Raw genomic sequence first — 17429 nt, forward strand, 5'->3', positions numbered from 1 at the left:
TCGCTGTGCTTTTGTACTTTTTTTAGCTCGCAAAATATATTTGTACATATAAGTGACAACCTGCCAGTAATAAGGCAGCACTTGTTTCTTTACCATATGATCATCTCCGGTGTGCTGCTGCCTCAATATTTCAAATTCTAAGCATTTACACCATTGTATGCTAACTTTTCCTTCAAAGTGAGACAAGCCACATGTGTATCGTAGATCAAGAAGCATGCCAGTTTTACGTACTTGCAAGGTAAACATCAGAAATGCACAGTTGATCAAAAATACTAGTTTAATGGTGCATCTACATAGCAGAGCACCTGTGGCACCTCGGGAACAAGATAATGCCACATATGTTACAAGAGATAATTAAAAAAGACAGGGGATGTTTCGTGAACAAATAGAAACAAAAATAAAATGGCACGTGGCAGCGAGCGAAGGCGGCAAGGGGGGGGGGGGGAGAGCCCGTGGGACTTCAGCGGATGAACGTAAGGTGTGTGTTTAATATGTGGAAGAAAAAAAAATTCAAAATTTTGGCGACTGAAATGAGGGTGACTTAGTGAGTGCGCTCATGACGAGAGTAAACACGGTTATTATTTTTTTTCAAATCTCTTTTGAAAATCTCTTTTGAAAGCCACAAAAAATCTGTATGTGGTGCAGCCTAACAGAAGGTCCGTGAAGGCAAATTATGAATTCGTCGTTGTACAATTAAGGCCCTTTTTTTTTTTCATGCGCACCATCCCCGCCGCGGTGGTCTAGTGGCTAAAGTACTCGGCTGCTGACCCGCAGGGCGCGGGTTCGAATCCCGGCTGCGGCGGCTGCATTTCCGATGGAGGCGGGAATGTTGTAGGCCCGTGTGCTCAGATTTAGGTGCACGTTGAAGAACCCCAGGTGGTCTAAATTTCCGGAGCCCTCCACTACGGCGTCTATCATAATCATATAGTGGTTTTGGGACGTTAAACCCCACATATCAATCAATCAATCATGCGCACCATAAATAGTGCTCAAAATTTAATTGCATATGTTGTTTTCATCCTCGCTGTATTCCGTGCTGTTTATGATGTAAAAAAAAAAGTAGCGCGCTGAAGTGGTGCTGCTTTTGGGCAACAGTTGAAAATGGCGGGGTGCATGAATGCGGAATACTGCCGCTTACACTCAAATCACTCTTGTGGTCACCTCCCAGTGTTTGCAGCATGTGTTGTGTATACACAGCTGCATATTTCCTAGCTAGAAAAATTTGATTTTAGGTGTTTCACGCCATTTTCCATCTAACTATTCCACAATTGCACACACTGATCAGCAGGCTTTCAATTGCGCTGAAGGACACAGGTGCCATAAAATTCATAGTCGATTCTTTCAAGAAACCGTATGTAAAGGCTGAAGCTTCATGCGTACATACACACATACATACCATATTGTTTTTTGTACTTTATGAAAGCTGCGAAGGTCTCATGTGCCTCCAAGCGTAACCTGTCTTATTTATTCTCCATCACCGCAAAAGTTTTGTGAGTTTCAAATAAAAGTACTTTGCGCATGGCCACTTTTGGGTAATTTTCTTGTGTAGGTGTTATTTGAGCAGCCTACAGTGTTTACTTTATAAGCCTGTATGTATATGTTGCATTATAAGGATGCAGAATGTGTGTAGCTGTACAATATAGATGAAGTGTAAAAATTAAGTGTGTCTTTTTTAGTGTTCTTGCAACCAATCTTACCCCCGTATTCTAGAACGTCCCTCCACTCAACGCTTAACCTTCACTTGAGATGGCTGATGGGAGCGCCGTCTCTAAGCAGAGAAAATTGCTGCATGTCAGCAATAATCTGCTGTGATTCTCGAGTAGCGCAGCGTCGCTTTCAAACGAGCAGCGGCACAGTGCTCAACTCTGTCAAGTGAAGGGTGAAAGTCGAGTCGGGGAGCGTTTATGAATATGGGGGTTAGTTTTGTTGTCTTGTTAACCTGCCATTAACACTGGATTGATGCTACTTTGCTCTAGCTGTATAGTGCTCTCCAAGGCTCAAGGAGGCACCGCACGGGGAAGGCTCGGAGCAAACCATGCGTGAGTTTCCTTTCATTGTACACTATGCACGTATTAAGTGATGGACTTTAATGTATGCTATTTGTATTGTGCAAGTTTTTGGGGACATACAACTTCCAACACTTATATGTTCTGACGAAAATCACGCAAGAATGAGAGAAGCTTGTGCAAAAATTATGCAAGAGTGTAAGAAGCTTTTGCAGAAGTCTGTGAAATGAAGTTTTAAAATTTTGTGGCAATGTGTCATTGTACAGTGGTCAACAGTCTTGCTCAGCATGCTTGACTGCAGGGCTCCCGGCTGCACAGGCGCATCTACGGAGTGGGTGCCTCTTATCCCCGTTTGTCTGTTACATCAGTGTCTCTTGTAAAGGGGATCAACTGTGCTACCTTTTTTTTTTTTCGAATGTAATGAGTTCTTTTTCCAGATTATTGTTGTTTTAAGGTAGAGCCTCACATTTCTATCAAATACTGAAGATTCTATTTTTCCTTCTAGATGCTATGAAGTCACTCCTTGTGTTACAATAGAGTGAACACTGTTATGAGAAAAGCTACTTTATGGAGTTAACTCACTCCATATTGACTTAACACACAGAATTGGTGAAAACTACACTCCATTCCAGCTGCATTAGGAATAATATTCATTTGCATACTTCTGTTTCTTTTGTTTGTTTGTTGGCTGGAGGTTTGGAGTATAGGGTGGCCAGAGGGCACTGTGTAGTCTTTCTTCATCTTCCCAATTTTGTGAACATCAATTGATAGCCGTATGGGAAGCATCCAGCATGCTGAAACAGCGGTGCAAGCATGCAAGATGTTCACCATTGCATGCAGTCAGTTGCTGTGAGCAACCTACTGCATACAATTAACTGCGAGTGGGGAACTAACGCTGCACTATGTGTGCCTCCTGGAAAGCTGTAATGGTAAAGTGCCGCAATCGTATAGTAACATGGATAACATCGCAATTTGTTTGTTGAATAATTTTGCAACAGAATCAATGGAGTTTTGGATAAATTTGTGTATCTGCCTGGTTCATCAAAGCTACCGAGTCAAATGCGGTATATACTCGCGTATTATGTGTACTTTTTTTGTCAATCCGGTCATGTGCGAAGCTAGTAGGAATCGCTGGCCTAAAAGCTCAACTGGGAATATATGTTGCAGGCGCTGTCACAGCTGTCTCAAAGCGGATTGTCATTTGTTTGCTAAGCCTGTTCAAATGCCCCCATTTTCTTGAAGTTCTTCCGAACAGTGCTCACAAAAACCAGTTCCCACGACAGGGTTATACCAGAGAACATAAGTACTCTCCAATAATTGTCGGGAACCCAACGTAAAGTAAGATGCAGACAAGGAAGCGCGATGCCAACACAGTGCTGTGTGTGTCGCCCTTCATGTGTGTGTGTGTCCATTCCTTGTCCCAGTCTTCTATTGCGTTGTGTTCCCTCCGATATCTAACACACCCAAGCTTCAATGCTAAGTCTTATTCAACGCACTCTTCTGCTGGCTCCCATACTGAATATTGCATGTCGAAGAACTCCACGGTGAAGTGCTTAGCGGTAGCACGGTTTCAGTTTTCTTCGGTAAGCTTTATAACAGCAATCTGCCTCGTATATAATTATTGTAGCCTATCACAAGGAACGGTAAAAACGCAATGGCCAGATGGCGAAACCGGAAAAAAAAAAATGAGTGCGAAAACCTGTCTCATCTAGTTGATGTGACAGGTCCTTGCACGCGTTCAACATCTGTGCTGTGTCTCGGGAATACATTCTTGCCGTGGAAGAGGTGGGAAGATAGGAGGCAAACCTTTAGGCATTTCGGACTACACATAAACAGGTTTCGGTTTTCAAGTTCGATATTCTAGGGAAAGCATAAAAGTTCATGGAAGAAGGGACCTTGCACTCAGTCCATTTTGTGTAAGACTGCACTCGCCTGCTCGACAAGAGATGTGCCTGACCAGAGCATCATGAAGTCAAATGTGTCTGTGTGTGTGCTGGCAAGGTGGCTCGGGCTGGTTGGGGAGGGCAAAGTATGCGAGCAAAAAGTTTCTTGTAGTAAAGCAGGCTGGCTAATTATACTGGTGAGCAAATTATGTGAGGATGCAAATTGTGCGAGTAAATATGGTATGTACTCTTGTATGTTTCAGCTCTATTGCTATGGACCCTGCGGATCCAACTTGGCATCCGGCAGCAACAAAGAGAGGTTCTGCAGGAGGTGCGACAGCTGAAGCACGAGTTACGGCTCTTGTCCGTGCCTCAGCACGCCCAGCCAGCACAGCGCCCCTCTGACCTTCCCCGGCTGCCTGCTGGTACAATTGGAGAAGTGGAGGCAGCAGAGGCAGCTGTGCAGAGTAAAGCTGGGGCTGCGGCTTTGGTGTATATTTCTTGATTTTTAATATGCCTATGTAACATGCAGAAATTTAGTACTGCTTTAAGATACTGTGTTTCGGGAAACAAACTAGTCAGGTTATCTCATGAGCCACTGTACTACAGTCGAATATGAATAATTCGTACTCAAAGAGGCCAGAAAATTTGTTCAAATTAAAAGAAGTTCAAAATAATGAAAGTTACCGTAATTACTTGAATCTAACACGCACCTTTTTTCCGGTTAAGAGAGTTCATAAATTGCATGTGCGTTAGAATCGAGTACGAAAAAAAATATGAATATGGTCATTCTATTGCCATCGCCACTTACAAAACGGCCGCCCCCTACGTGCGTCGGCATGGCGCGTCGGTCATTCCTGCCTATGTGTTTCCCATGCGCGGCACTTCATACGTGTGCTGAGGAGTTCGTCATCTTGTAGTACATTAGCATCGACGGCATGGTAGGGCCGACTCCAAAAACTCGAGGAGTGCACCACAATGCTGCTTCTAAAAGAAAAGTTGTCGCGTGTGCCGGAACGGACAGAAATCGGGCCGCATCGCGGTCATTCGGAGTTCCCGAAACGTGCTTGCGGGACTGGCGGAAACAAAAGCAGAATATTGTCGACAGCAAAGATTCACGCAAAGGCTTCAGTGGACCACAGCAGGGTCGGTTTTCACAAATTGAAGAGCTGCTCGGCGAGTATGTGATTAAGCAGTGAGCGGCACAGCGGCCCGTGACGACAGAACTGCTCCAAGTGCAGGCTATGCAGTTAGCCTTAGAAAAAGGGCTAATGCAGAGCCATTTTAAAGCGAGCAGGTGCTGGCTAACGAACTTTATGAAGAGAAAAGGCTTTTCCCTCCGAAGGCGAACGGGCATATGCCGGAAGTTGCCGGAGGAGTACGAAGAAAAGCTTCAGAGTCTTCAGAGGTTCCTCCTAAACTTGCGGCACAACAACGGCTACCTGCTTGGGCAAATCGGGAATGCCGATCACACGCCTCTTTACTTTGACATGCCTGGCACCACAACCGTCTAGGAGAAGAGGGCGAAGCAAGTTTGTGTACTGACATCGGGCCACGGTAAAACTAGAGTGACAGCAATGCTCTGTTGCACGTCAGATAGGCATAAGCTTCCCCGTTCTTCGTATTTAAACGGAAGACGCTCTCAAAAAGAGTCGTTTTCGCGAGTGGTGTGATCAAGCGGGCCAACGAGAAAAAAGGGTGCGCGTTGCAACCGATGTCTTAGTGTTTTTTTCTTTCTTTTTTTTTTTGTCGTGGAAACCGGGCGCGCGTTACAATCGAGGGCGCAGTAGAATAGAGTAAATACGGTAAACGAGCGGAGGGCTCACCATGCAGTGATGCATGTGCATGGAGAAGTTTTATTCACAAATTACAGGACATCCGTCATTAATTAAGGTAGTCAATACATGTCTGTACACGTTGGCCTTGCAACGAGTCAACAAGTTTTGCGTGCAGTTTGCAAAGCATTTGTACTTCGGCTTCAGTATTCTCCTGGCAAAAGAAGTTGCACGCGGCAATGTCCAGTGCTGACACTCTTCGAAGACAACTGTGTTTCCACTGTTACCATCTGCGCTGCAGCCGGAGCGTGGCGAGCACATGATGAGAATGGAGGAGCGTCTCCACCTGGAGAAAAGCAGATTGGCATTCGAGAGAGAAACACTCCGCGGCAGCTTTTTTTTTCCTCTCTTCATGCGCGGTGTTGAAAGGAGAAGAGTCTCTACATAGCAGGAACGAAAAACAGGGAAGCGTGACACCGGCGCCTTGCAGATCGGCATGAAAGAGCCAACTCTCTGCGACAGCTTTTTTTCCCCTCTTTCTCTTCATGCGCAGTGTTAAGAGGTGAAGGGCCTCTATGTGGCAGGGACGGAAAAAGCCAAAGCGTGGCACAGGAATGTCGCAGATTGGCATTTGGCAAACATTCCACCGCAGTCTTTTCTTTCCTTTTCTTCATTTTCTTCTTCAAGCACAGCGATGAGGTGTCTGAAGTGCCACCGCAGGATTGGGCGGGGTGCTGAGAGCATTTTCGGAGCGCGGTATAGCTTTGATAGGACCACAGCGTCAGTTCGAATTAAGTGTGTTGGAATTAATGAGATTCGACTGTATTTACTAAAGTCTGTGAGGACCACAGCGTCAGTTCGAATTAAGTGTGTTGGAATTAATGAGATTCGACTGTATTTACTAAAGTCTGTGAAGTCCGAATGAACTGTCCTAAGCTAGCAGACGATGTAGGCGGCATCGTGTGTTTGATGGGCAGTGACTAGCAATAGCCTGCTTAAAAGAGACATTCAGTAATTTTGTTCATTTATCACCCTATTTCGTGTCCGCTGTGGCTTTCTCTACTTTGAGCTACAGTCCACCCTGCCTTGTGTTAGCCTATTTCTTACTTTTTTAAAAATCTAACATGCACCCAATTTCGCAGTGTGAAGAAAAATGCACCTTTGTTTATTGTGATGAGATTTCTATAGCAACATGCCTCTTTGTTGGCTATCACAGAAAAATATAAACAGCAAATGGTGCGACCATCGAGTGCGACCTTTATTTTTCTATCAGTTTCATCTATGACCAAGATTTGGTCGCTCTAAGGTTGCCTCTTAGTACGCCTTGATCATGTTCATTTATCTTGTTGTGCTCTGCTTACAATGCATTGATTAAAAACATGTCCAAGCTTCTTTTTGAATTCCACATATTTTATCGTTTTTCACCTGTAGAAGCTACTCCTGGTCAACATTCAGGCAAAGACATTGTAACCTCGAAGAAACGTGTATTGGAATTTGAGCACTGTACAAAGTAATTATACTATTTCATAGCTAGAATCAATATTTATTAAGGGTTATAACAGTGTTGTATTTGATTTCATAACAGCGAAACTGCATTCAGAGAAGGACTCTGAAAGGTTCTCACACTGAGTGTGAGAGGGCTGATGTGGAAACCATTTTAGGTCAAGTGAGTTGAAGTTAGCATAAAAAAACAATGAAATGTTGTGATGCCCAAAAATTCAAGTTGTTGTTTTCAGTGTCCTCTTCTTGCAGATTTTTATCATGAAAACATTTCAATTTGCTGTTGCGTTTACCCCAACTATGCTTCTTGCATTTTTTTACAGCGCAAGCACCTCCTGCAGATTGGGGGACGTGGCCTCCGAGAAATTGGTGTGAATGCCATGAAGGCTGTATTGGCACATGACGTGCAAGTGCTGTACAGCCTTCATGGCAGAAAAGGGAAAAGGGCCTTTGTGAAACTGAGGCTCTGTAGATTAGTGACAGGTTAGACTTGTTCATTGTTTTATGTGTGTGTACCCTTGTGTATTCTCTGTACTGCAGTGCTTCATATGTACTATGGTATTTCTGTTCTTGTATGCAGATGTCATCTGCCAAAAAGCAGGGTGCGACCAGGCGGAGGCCCTCAACTTTATTAAGAGGTTGCTGCCAGGGTCTGGTGATCGCTGTGGGGGCAGGAAGCGGCGCTTCAGAGAAGCATTTGTCGTGGAGCAGCCCGATGATCCCCACTCTCAGAGTGCAGATTATCGGCTGCTCGCGGCAGCTGGCTTCCTGCCCAGCCACAGCAGCCAGGGCCTTGACAGCACCACTGTCACTGTGCCCCCAACGCAACCTGACCTGCAGTAGAGCGGGCCTTTTTTAGTTGTGTATATATATTTTTCAATGTATACATTTTTTGTTGTACCAAATAAAAAAAAAACAAAGAATAGTCTGCAGACTGTCGGTGGTGCACTGTTCGGCTAGCTTATGCTGATTCGGAAGCACCATCACCATGTTTTAGTTACAAAAAAATGCTCTAAACTATGAATATTCTCGATTACCATGTGGGGGACATATGTGGGGATTGCAAGTGGGGGACATACGCTTTCAGCATTTCCTTCCTAACGACTTTTTTCGATCTGCTGTACCAAATACCAGTACCAAATAAAGCACTCGCTATTGCAAAAGATAAATTGGTAAAAAAATAAACTACACTTCTAGTGTTAGCAAAGGGAATGAGGTATAAAAGATGAAATAGATCGAGTAACTGCTTTCAGTTCTCAGCATTCAATTTTCTGTTGCCCCAAGTATACAGGGCTGCAAAGCTACAAGAGCGGGTCATCGAGGCATATTGTTTGAATCTTCCGGTAAGAAAAATTCCCTACATTATGGTTACATAATGGCAAGCCAATCAGTAGCCAATATTCGTCGTGCAGGAAACATCGGTGTAATAACGGCATTTGATTGGCTGCAATGTGGCCCTGGATTGGTCCAATGTCGGTCGTACATCCGTAGCCAATATTCGTCGTGCAGCAAACATCAGCGTAAAAATGGCATGTGATTGGCTGAAATATGGCCCAATGTTGGCCGAACATTGGCAGCTTTGTCGGCAATACGATGGGCCTTCGTCGGCCCAATGTTGGTTGCATACTGGCTAAAACATCGGCAAAACGTCGGCCCATCATTGGCTTGAACGTCGGCCCGACATTGGAAGAAGTTGCACTTCCGACGTCGGCCCGACGTCGGTGCCGATGTTAGCCGATGTTGGTCCAAGATTGGTCCAACGGCGGCGTGCTGCCTGGGAAGCCCCAGGTTCGATCCCTGGCAGGCACGAGAGCACTTCTTTTTTACAGTTTCAATATACGCAATTGAACAAAGGCTCATTCGTGAGATCTCTGAACAGCTGTGCTTGTGGTGTAGTGGTTATCACATCCGCCTAACACGCAGAAGGCCCCAGGTTCGATCCGTTGCAGGCACAAGAGCGCTTCTTTTTTCACAGTTTCAATATACTTTATTGAACAACGACTCATTTGTGACAGCTCTGCTCAACTGTCCTTGTGGTGTAGTGGTTATCACATCCGCCTAACACGCGGAAGGCCCCAGGTTCGATTCCTGGCAGGCACAAGAGCATTTCTTTTTTATTTTCAATATACGTCATTGAACAAAGACTCATTGATGAGAGCTCTGCACAGCTGTGCTTGTGGTGTAGTGGTTATCACATCCACTTAATACGCGAAAGGCCCCAGGTTCGATCTCTGGCAGGCACAAGAGCACTTCCTTTTTACAGTTTCAATATACGTCATTGAACAAAGGTTCATTCGTGAGAGCTCTGCACAGCTGTGCTTGTGGTGTAGCGGTTATCACATCCGCCTAACACGCGTAAGGCCCCAGGTTCGATCCCTGACAGGCACAAGAGCACTTCTTTTTTTACAGTTTCAATATACGTAATTGAACAAAGGCTCATTCGTGAGAGCTCTATACAGCCGTGCTTGTGGTGTAGTGGTTATCACATCCACTTAATACGCGGAAGGCCCCAGGTTCGATCCCTGGCAGGCACAAGAGCATTTCTTTTTTTACTTTCAATATACGTCATTGAACAAAGACTCATTCATGAGAGCTCTGCACAGCTGTGCTTGTGGTGTAGTGGTTATCACATCCGCTTAACACGTGGAAAGCCCCAGGTTCGATCCCTGGCAGGCACAAGAGCACTTCTTTTTTACAGTTTCAATATACGCAATTGAACAAAGGCTCATTCGTGAGAGCTCTGAACAGCTGTGCTTGTGGTGTAGTGGTTATCACATCCGCCTAACACGCAGAAGGCCCCAGGTTCGATCCGTTGCAGGCACAAGAGCACTTCTTTTTTCACAGTTTCAATATACTTCATTGAACAACGACTCATTTGTGAGAGCTCTGCTGAACTGTCCTTGTGGTGTAGTGGTTATCACATCCGCCTAACACGCGGAAGTATCAGGTTCGATCCCTGCCAGGCACGAGAGCATTTCTTTTTTTACAGTTTCAAAATACGCCATTGAACAAAGACTCATTCGCGAGAGCCGTGTGTAGCTGTGCTTGTGGTGTAGTGGTTATCACATCCGCCTAACACGCGGAAGGCCCCAGGTTCGATCCCTGGCAGGCACAAGACATTTCTTTTTAGTTTCAAAATACGCCATTGAACAAAGTCTCGTTCGCGAGAGCCGTGTACAGCTGTGCTTGTGGTGTAGTGGTTATCACATCCGCCTAACACGCGGAAGGCCCCAGGTTCGATCCCTGGCAGGCACAAAGCCTTTCTTTTTTTACAGTTTCAAAATACGCCATTGAACAAAGACGCATTCACGAAAGCCGTGTACAGCTGTGCTTGTGGTTTAGTCGCCATTCCACTTCCGGCTTTCGAGCGATACGGTCGCGGAATGTTCGGCTCCGACGGAGCGGTATCAGCGGCCCGAACGGGTCGCGGTAACAGGGTTTTTGCGCCTAGTGCCGACAATTATCAGGTGATTTTGCCCAATCTGCCTTCCGGACGCATCGCTGCGAATGCCGTTTTCATGCATGGTGATCCGAGAGCCCGGCCTTACCGCGTCGAAGATTACCGGGACACTTTGGCCAAGCTTGGTGCGCTCGACGACGTTTTGGCGTTGGGGGCGTATCAAATGAACCACGTATGGGCTGTGACACTGACGAGTGCTGAGGCTGCTCGGAAGTTGCTCTCCGCCATTGATGTGAAGGTATAGGATCGCCCATGTTTGCTCATTGACCTAAATAACCACGAGGTTCGCATGAAGCTTCACTGGTTGCTGCACGGCGTGACTGACGAAGACGTGCGTGTTGCCTTGACTCCCTATGGGAAAGTATTCGAAGTGAAACGGGAGAAGTGGCGAGCTCCGGACATCACAGAAAAGGGCTCAACGACGCGGTCTGTGGGACTAAAGCTGCACTCCGACGTCAAGGTGGATGACATTCCGCACCAGCTCAAGATTGCCGGAGAGCTGACTCTCGTTGTCGTTCCAAACCGTGCACCATTGTGCCTACGGTGCAAGTGTACCGGTCACATACGTCGCGACTGCCGAGTACCCCGCTGCAGTCGTTGCCGCCGCTTCGGACACGAAGACGCCGACTGCGCGAAGACATATGCCAGTGTGACTGGACCAGCGCAGGAAAGTGATGCACTGGAGCACCTCATGGACGAAGCAGACTCGGAAGAAACAGCAGGAGTTAACCCGAGCTCTGCTGTGGAAGATGGGTCGTCATGCCGTCAAGAAGAGGGAGTGTGTGAAGCACCAGGTAAGCCCGACACCGGGCTTCCATATGAAGGCGTAGGCGAAAGTAGTGAAAAGGTGGATGCAAGCAGCACCGGCGACACGTGTCTTGGCTCAGCAGACGAGACCCCCTCCGAGGCTGAACCGATGACTGGGATTGAAAGCGACAGTGGCACTGTGACGGGGAAGCGTCCCCGTGACGAAGGGAAAAAAGACAAGGGCACCACTGCTGCCTCGCCGGACGAACCACCCGCCAAGACGACTCCCGCTCGGCGGCCTACCATCCGGCCACGGCCAAACATTTCGTCGGAGCGCAAGACGGCGGAAATGCCGCCTTCGCCAACTTAAGGACTGTACTGGGACAAGGTGTTCAGGAAGGAATTGCAGTTGTAAGGTAAGCGCCATGCCCCTGGGTTTTTCGTAGCCTTACAATGGTGCAAATAGAAAATTCAATCCGTGTGGCCACTTTAAATGTGCGTGGCCTGGCCTCACGGAGAAAACAATGTCAACTTTATCGGCTAGTAAGTGACCTCGACCTTGACATACTGGCAGTCCAAGAGACTAAAGTCCATGGTGACGATGGGGGCATGGTGCGCCAATTCTTGCCGCGGTATTCTGTTGTAGTTAGCCATGCCATAGGGACTTCTTCTGGTTGCGTTTTGTTCGTCAGACAGAGTCTGGGTGCTAAAGTAGAAGCGTCAACGTCATCTCCGTCTGGTCGGCTCATTGTTTGTGATCTTTTGTTTTCGGGATTAGAATGGCGCGTAATATGCTTGTACGCACCGACTGTCACTGATGAAAGACGCATATTTTTCGAACAACTGAAGCAGTATACCAAATGTAATAGGCTTCTAATCATTATTGGCGATTTCAACTGCGTCCTTTCAGCCAAAGACAAAACTAGCGAACGACCTTACAGGGATGCAAGTACGGCTGTATTAAGCGATATGGTAAGAGAACATGGTTTGGAGGATGTGGCTGAATGTCTCGGTGGTGGCCGGACTATGCAGTACACCCACTTTCAGGCAGCCAGCCATGCCCGACTAGATAGGGCGTACGTGAGTGTAGAATTGGTACCGATTTGCAAGGCATACCGTGTTAACGCCGTTTCATTTAGTGACCACTGCTTGGTTAGCTTTGTAGTAGCTAGCACGAAAGAAACGAAAAGGGCCTTCGAGTGGCAACTATGGAAATTGAATTCGAATCTGCTGAGTGATGAAAAATTTATGGAGGAAGTAATGACGGAAGTTGAAAAAATGAAAGTTCGCAGTAAAAACACGTTTAGAGAAAAATGGGAGAACTTCAAGCAGGTCGTTAAATTGAAGGCTTTGGAACGCTCGAGCGCTATAAGCAGAGAAAAAGGAGCAGAAGAAAAGCTCATGCGCAGAAACCTGGAAAAATTGCTCCTCGAAGAATGTAGATTGCCCGGCATGTTTCTTGAAGATATTCGCGCGTTGAAAAGTAAAATTGAGCGGTTCGATGTCGAAAGATACCGCGGTGCTATGGTTCGGGCAAGAGCCGAGCGACTGATAACGGCAGTAGCACCGTCAAAAAGGGCGTTGGGCTCAGAAAAGTGGCATGCGCGTCGTAATCAGATAACAGAAATTGAACACGAGGGTGAAGTCAGCGATGTCGCAGATGTTATCGAGCGTGCTTTCTTTGAGCACTTCAATGGTTTATTCGCCGCCAGCTCAGTTGATGTCGATCGTTTTAAAAAAGATTTTTTACCGCTGATGCCGAAGCTTGACAATAATGCAAAAGAATTATTGGAGGAACCCATTTCGGAAGAGGAAGTTAACAGTGCTATTGAAAGTATGCATCCCGGGAAATCGCCTGGCCCTGATGGCCTGACTTCCGCCTTTTATAAGTGTTTCAAGTTTGAAATAACACCAGTCTTAGCCGACGTTTATAATGAGGCATTCGAGCTGAAAATATTACCCCCGTCCTTTTCATCATCTCACACTGTTCTTATACCAAAATCGGAAGACCCCGTTGCACTGCGCAAAGTAAATTCTTACCGCCCAATCTGCCTCACTAATGGAGATTACAAGATATTCATGAAAATCCTAGCTAAAAGGTTGCAAACAGTCATTACGGAGCTCGTGGGGCCGCATCAGACGTGCGGCATTAAAGGTCGAACTATCCTCACGAATATACACGCAGCCCGGAGCATCCTCGAATGTTGCGACGCTATTGGTGCGAGAGTCGCAATGCTGCAAATCGACCTCGAGAAGGCTTTTGACAGGGTGCCTCATGAAATTCTGCTGTGCATCCTAGATTATGTGAATTTAGGGAAAATAATCAAAGAGGGGGTTGTCATGGCGTACCGAGACTGCTCAACGCGGCTAATCGTTAACAAGGTGGTGGGGAAGCGCATCCCAGTCAAGCGTTCGGTCCGTCAGGGTTGTCCTCTCTCACCACTATTGTTTTGTTTGTACATAGAGTCCTTTTGTTTGAGTGTCATAAAGAATGACTGTGTTCGTGGGTTTAAGCTGCACGAGGTTGAAGTCCGACTGTTGGCGTATGCGGACGATATTGCCATTTTTTGCGCGGACTCTGACAGCATAGCAGATGCTGTCAAATGCGTTACTAACTTCTGTGTTGCAAGTGGCAGCGCTGTAAACTGGGGAAAATGCCTTGGCTTTTGGCACGGTGACTGGGCAGAAACCCCAGACAGTTTTGCCAGCATAAGGTTTGTTACGACACCGGTGAAATACTTGGGTGCCCCCCTCGAATGCTACAAAGACAGCGACTCGTACTGGAGGAGCCAAGTGGATAACCTGCGGGAAAGAGTGAACAAGTGGAATGGCTGGAATTGGTCTATGTTTTCTAAAGCCACAATTTGCAACATATTCTTAGTGAGTAAAATTTGGTATATCTTACAAGTCTTACATTGTTCAAGGGTAAACATCCAAAAATTTCACCGTGTGTTCGCTGTCTTTGTGTGGGAATCGTCTTGGGAAAGATCGAGTCGGACCAATTTATTTCTTCGAGTGCGAAATGGAGGACTCGGCTTGTCGCACTTGTTTTTAAGACAGGTAGTCAATCGGTTTTGTTTCTTTAGAGACGTCGACAACCCATTCCTTCGCACTGTCTGTCAACTTCGCCTGGGGCAACACTTGCCTAACATGGTTGTATCAACCTGCAGCGTACCTGGTGGTGTTTATGGCTTTCTCCGCGAAGTTGTACTTTCTTGTAGGTTTCTGTCAGTGCGGTTTTCACTTGAATACTTGAGTCAAGTCCGACGAAGTAAGTTGTACAAGGACCTACGTGATGTGTTTTTACCAGTGCCTTTGTATCGGTCCCTTTACAATGTATGCCATGGCCACACTGTACTAAAGCGCGTCAAGGCGATGAAAATATCGCCAGGTGCTAAGAATTTCTTTTTTAAATTACATACCGGTACGCTGACCGTCAAAACCTGGATGGCTGCAAAGGGGTTTTACGTTCCTTGGGGCACGCATTGCATATTATGCAGAAAGGAGGAGACAATTGAGCATGTATTCATTGACTGCTGGGATGCTGTTTTTCTTTGGGACGTGCTCCAGCGCACGATCAAAAAAGACTTCCCCATTGATGCATATGGCATCCGCTATTTGCAAATACAAAGTGACGATGGTACCCCATATGATATGATAATGCTTATGGCTCTTCATAGCATTTGGAAATCCAGGATGGCAGCCATGCACTTTGATGTAGATGCACGAGCACCCACCCAGTACTTCAAAGAGTATATAAGAAATTTTGTGGATGAACAAAAGTTGGAGGAATTCTATCGACGATAAAAACATTTTAACAGATGCGTGGCCACATCTTTGAGCCACGGTTTTTACAATGTTTTGGATTGTGTTGTGTATCAGTTAATATGTGTATTGTTTACGTGAGCCGAAAACAGGCAATAAAGAAAAAAAAAGTGCTTGTGTTGTAGTGGTTATCACATCCGCTTCACACGCGGAAGGCCCCAGGTTCGATTCCTGGCAGGCACAGGAGCATTTATTTTTTAATTTCAATATACGTCATTGAACAAAGACTCATTCATTAGAGCTCTGCACAGCTGTGCTTGTGGTGTAGTGGTTATCACATCCGCCTCTAAAGAGGTTTATTGGGCGAACCAAACGGGCAGGTCGGAGATTCGAGATAGCGACAGGACGAGGAAGATGGAGGAGCTCGAGCGCCGATCTCGTGGTGCCTTACTCTGCGATGATGCTTGCTGTTTCCTTTTGTTATCATCATTCCTTCATTATAATTGCCCCCGTCGAGAAAGATCAAGCCATCCTGGCGATCTAACAAGTAGGAACGAGCGGGTCGAAGTACGGCTTCAAGCGGTCCACGTGAACAATATCGTGTCCACGCCGACGATGGTCACCGGGTGGCGTAAGCGGTTCGATGGCGTAATTGACGGGCGATGTGCGCTCTACCACGCGGTATGGGCCATGGTAATTTGAAAGTAGCTTGGTAGACAAACCAGGTGCACAGGGTGGTACATACAGCCGTACAAGGGTTCCAGGGGTGAACTTGGCGGCAGGAGGGTGGTCGTCATCGCGGGCCTTTTTCTGGCGTTGCTGGTCAGCCGTAGTAAACTGCTTCGCTGTTGGCGGCATTCTTCGGCATGACGGGCGGCTTCAGACACGGTCGTGCACTCAGATACATCTGGTGCGTATGGCAGCAAAGTGTCAATTGTGTGCGATGGTTGACGTCCGTATAGAAGGTAGAATGGAGAAAAGCCGGTGGTGACTTGGGTAGCGGTGTTGTACGCGTAGGTCGCAAACGGAAGAACCAGGTCCCAGTTCGTTTGGTCAGATGCCACATGCGTCGCGAGCATGTCACCCAGGGTCCGATTAAACCGCTCAGTCAGGCCATTCGTCTGAGGGTGGTAAGCAGTACTCATCCGGTGTACAATATGGCACTGACGGAGAAGTGCTTGGATTACGTCGGATAGAAATACACGGCCCCGGTCACTGAGGAGCTCGCGAGGAGGGCCGTGACGCAACACAAACCGATGGAGGATGAAAGATGCGACGTCCTGAGCGGTCGCCGTAGGAAGAGCAGCGGTTTCGGCGTACCGTGTCAGGTGATCTACAGCAACGATAGCCCACCGGTTACCTGCTGTGGTCAATGGCAGTGGTCCATAAAGGTCGATTCCGACGCGATCGAATGGGTGGTCAGGGCACGCAAGCGGCTGTAGTGGAGCTGCTCCTGCATTCGGTGGCTGTTTTCGTCGCTGACACTCGTGGCAGCCGCGAATAAACTGTCGAACAAAAGTAAACATCCCACGCCAGTAGTACCGCTTCCTTAAACGCTCGTAGGTCTTGAAGACACCGGCGTGAGCGCATTGCGGGTAGGAGTGAAATGATGCACAGATTGTAGAGCGCAGCTTTCGGGGAATAACGAGCAGCCACTTCCTGCCGTCTGGTGAGTAATTGCGCCGGTACAAGAGGCCACCTCGAATGGTGAAGTGCGAAGCCTGGCGTCGCATTGCTCGAGTGATGGGAAGTGTCGGTACCCCAGATAACGCGTCCAGAAGCGAAGTTATCCATGGATCGTCGCGCTGTGCAGAGGTCATTGTGTCGATGTCAAGAGCGGACAGCGCGTGTTCCATAGAAGATATAGAGGCAGCCTCAGTCGACAGTGGTGATCGCGAGAGCGCATCAGCATCAGCATGTTGGCGGCCGGAACAGTACACGACGCGGATGTCATACTCTTGAAGTCGCAGAGCCCAACGAGCAAGGCGACCTGATGGATCCTTCAGCGACGACAACCAACATAAGGCATGATGGTCTGTAACTACAGCAAAGGTGCGGCCATATAAGTATGGGCGAAATTTCACAATTGCCCAAAGTATGGCTAAGCACTCTTTTTCGGTAACACTGTAGTTTACCTCAGCCTTGTTGAGCGTTCTGCTGGCGTAGGTGACGACATACTCAGGGGATCCAGGCTTGCGTTGAGCGAGAACTGCACCGAGACCGACACCGCTGGCGTCTGTATGGATTTCAGTTGCAGCCGTGGGATCATAGTGGCGCAATATAGGCGGTGATG

General features: G+C 47.1%; 7 non-coding genes across 7 annotated transcripts; all 7 read left to right on the forward strand.

Moving 5' to 3' along the window:
• Window positions 1–9191: 9191 nt before the first annotated feature.
• On the forward strand, window positions 9192–9264 carry TRNAV-AAC (transfer RNA valine (anticodon AAC)). The gene has a single exon. It is a non-coding gene; the product is annotated as a tRNA-Val (tRNA).
• Window positions 9265–9479: 215 nt separating this feature from the next.
• Window positions 9480–9552, forward strand: TRNAV-AAC (transfer RNA valine (anticodon AAC)). The gene has a single exon. It is a non-coding gene; the product is annotated as a tRNA-Val (tRNA).
• Window positions 9553–9625: 73 nt separating this feature from the next.
• Window positions 9626–9698, forward strand: TRNAI-AAU (transfer RNA valine (anticodon AAC)). The gene has a single exon. It is a non-coding gene; the product is annotated as a tRNA-Ile (tRNA).
• A 71-nt stretch (window positions 9699–9769) lies between these two features.
• TRNAV-AAC (transfer RNA valine (anticodon AAC)) lies at window positions 9770–9842 on the forward strand. The gene has a single exon. It is a non-coding gene; the product is annotated as a tRNA-Val (tRNA).
• A 363-nt stretch (window positions 9843–10205) lies between these two features.
• On the forward strand, window positions 10206–10278 carry TRNAV-AAC (transfer RNA valine (anticodon AAC)). The gene has a single exon. It is a non-coding gene; the product is annotated as a tRNA-Val (tRNA).
• A 68-nt stretch (window positions 10279–10346) lies between these two features.
• TRNAV-AAC (transfer RNA valine (anticodon UAC)) lies at window positions 10347–10419 on the forward strand. The gene has a single exon. It is a non-coding gene; the product is annotated as a tRNA-Val (tRNA).
• Window positions 10420–15306: 4887 nt separating this feature from the next.
• On the forward strand, window positions 15307–15379 carry TRNAV-CAC (transfer RNA leucine (anticodon CAG)). The gene has a single exon. It is a non-coding gene; the product is annotated as a tRNA-Val (tRNA).
• Window positions 15380–17429: the final 2050 nt, after the last annotated feature.

The sequence above is a fragment of the Rhipicephalus microplus genome, chromosome 2 (assembly GCF_043290135.1).
Source record: "Rhipicephalus microplus isolate Deutch F79 chromosome 2, USDA_Rmic, whole genome shotgun sequence".
NCBI classification, from domain to species: domain Eukaryota; kingdom Metazoa; phylum Arthropoda; class Arachnida; order Ixodida; family Ixodidae; genus Rhipicephalus; species Rhipicephalus microplus.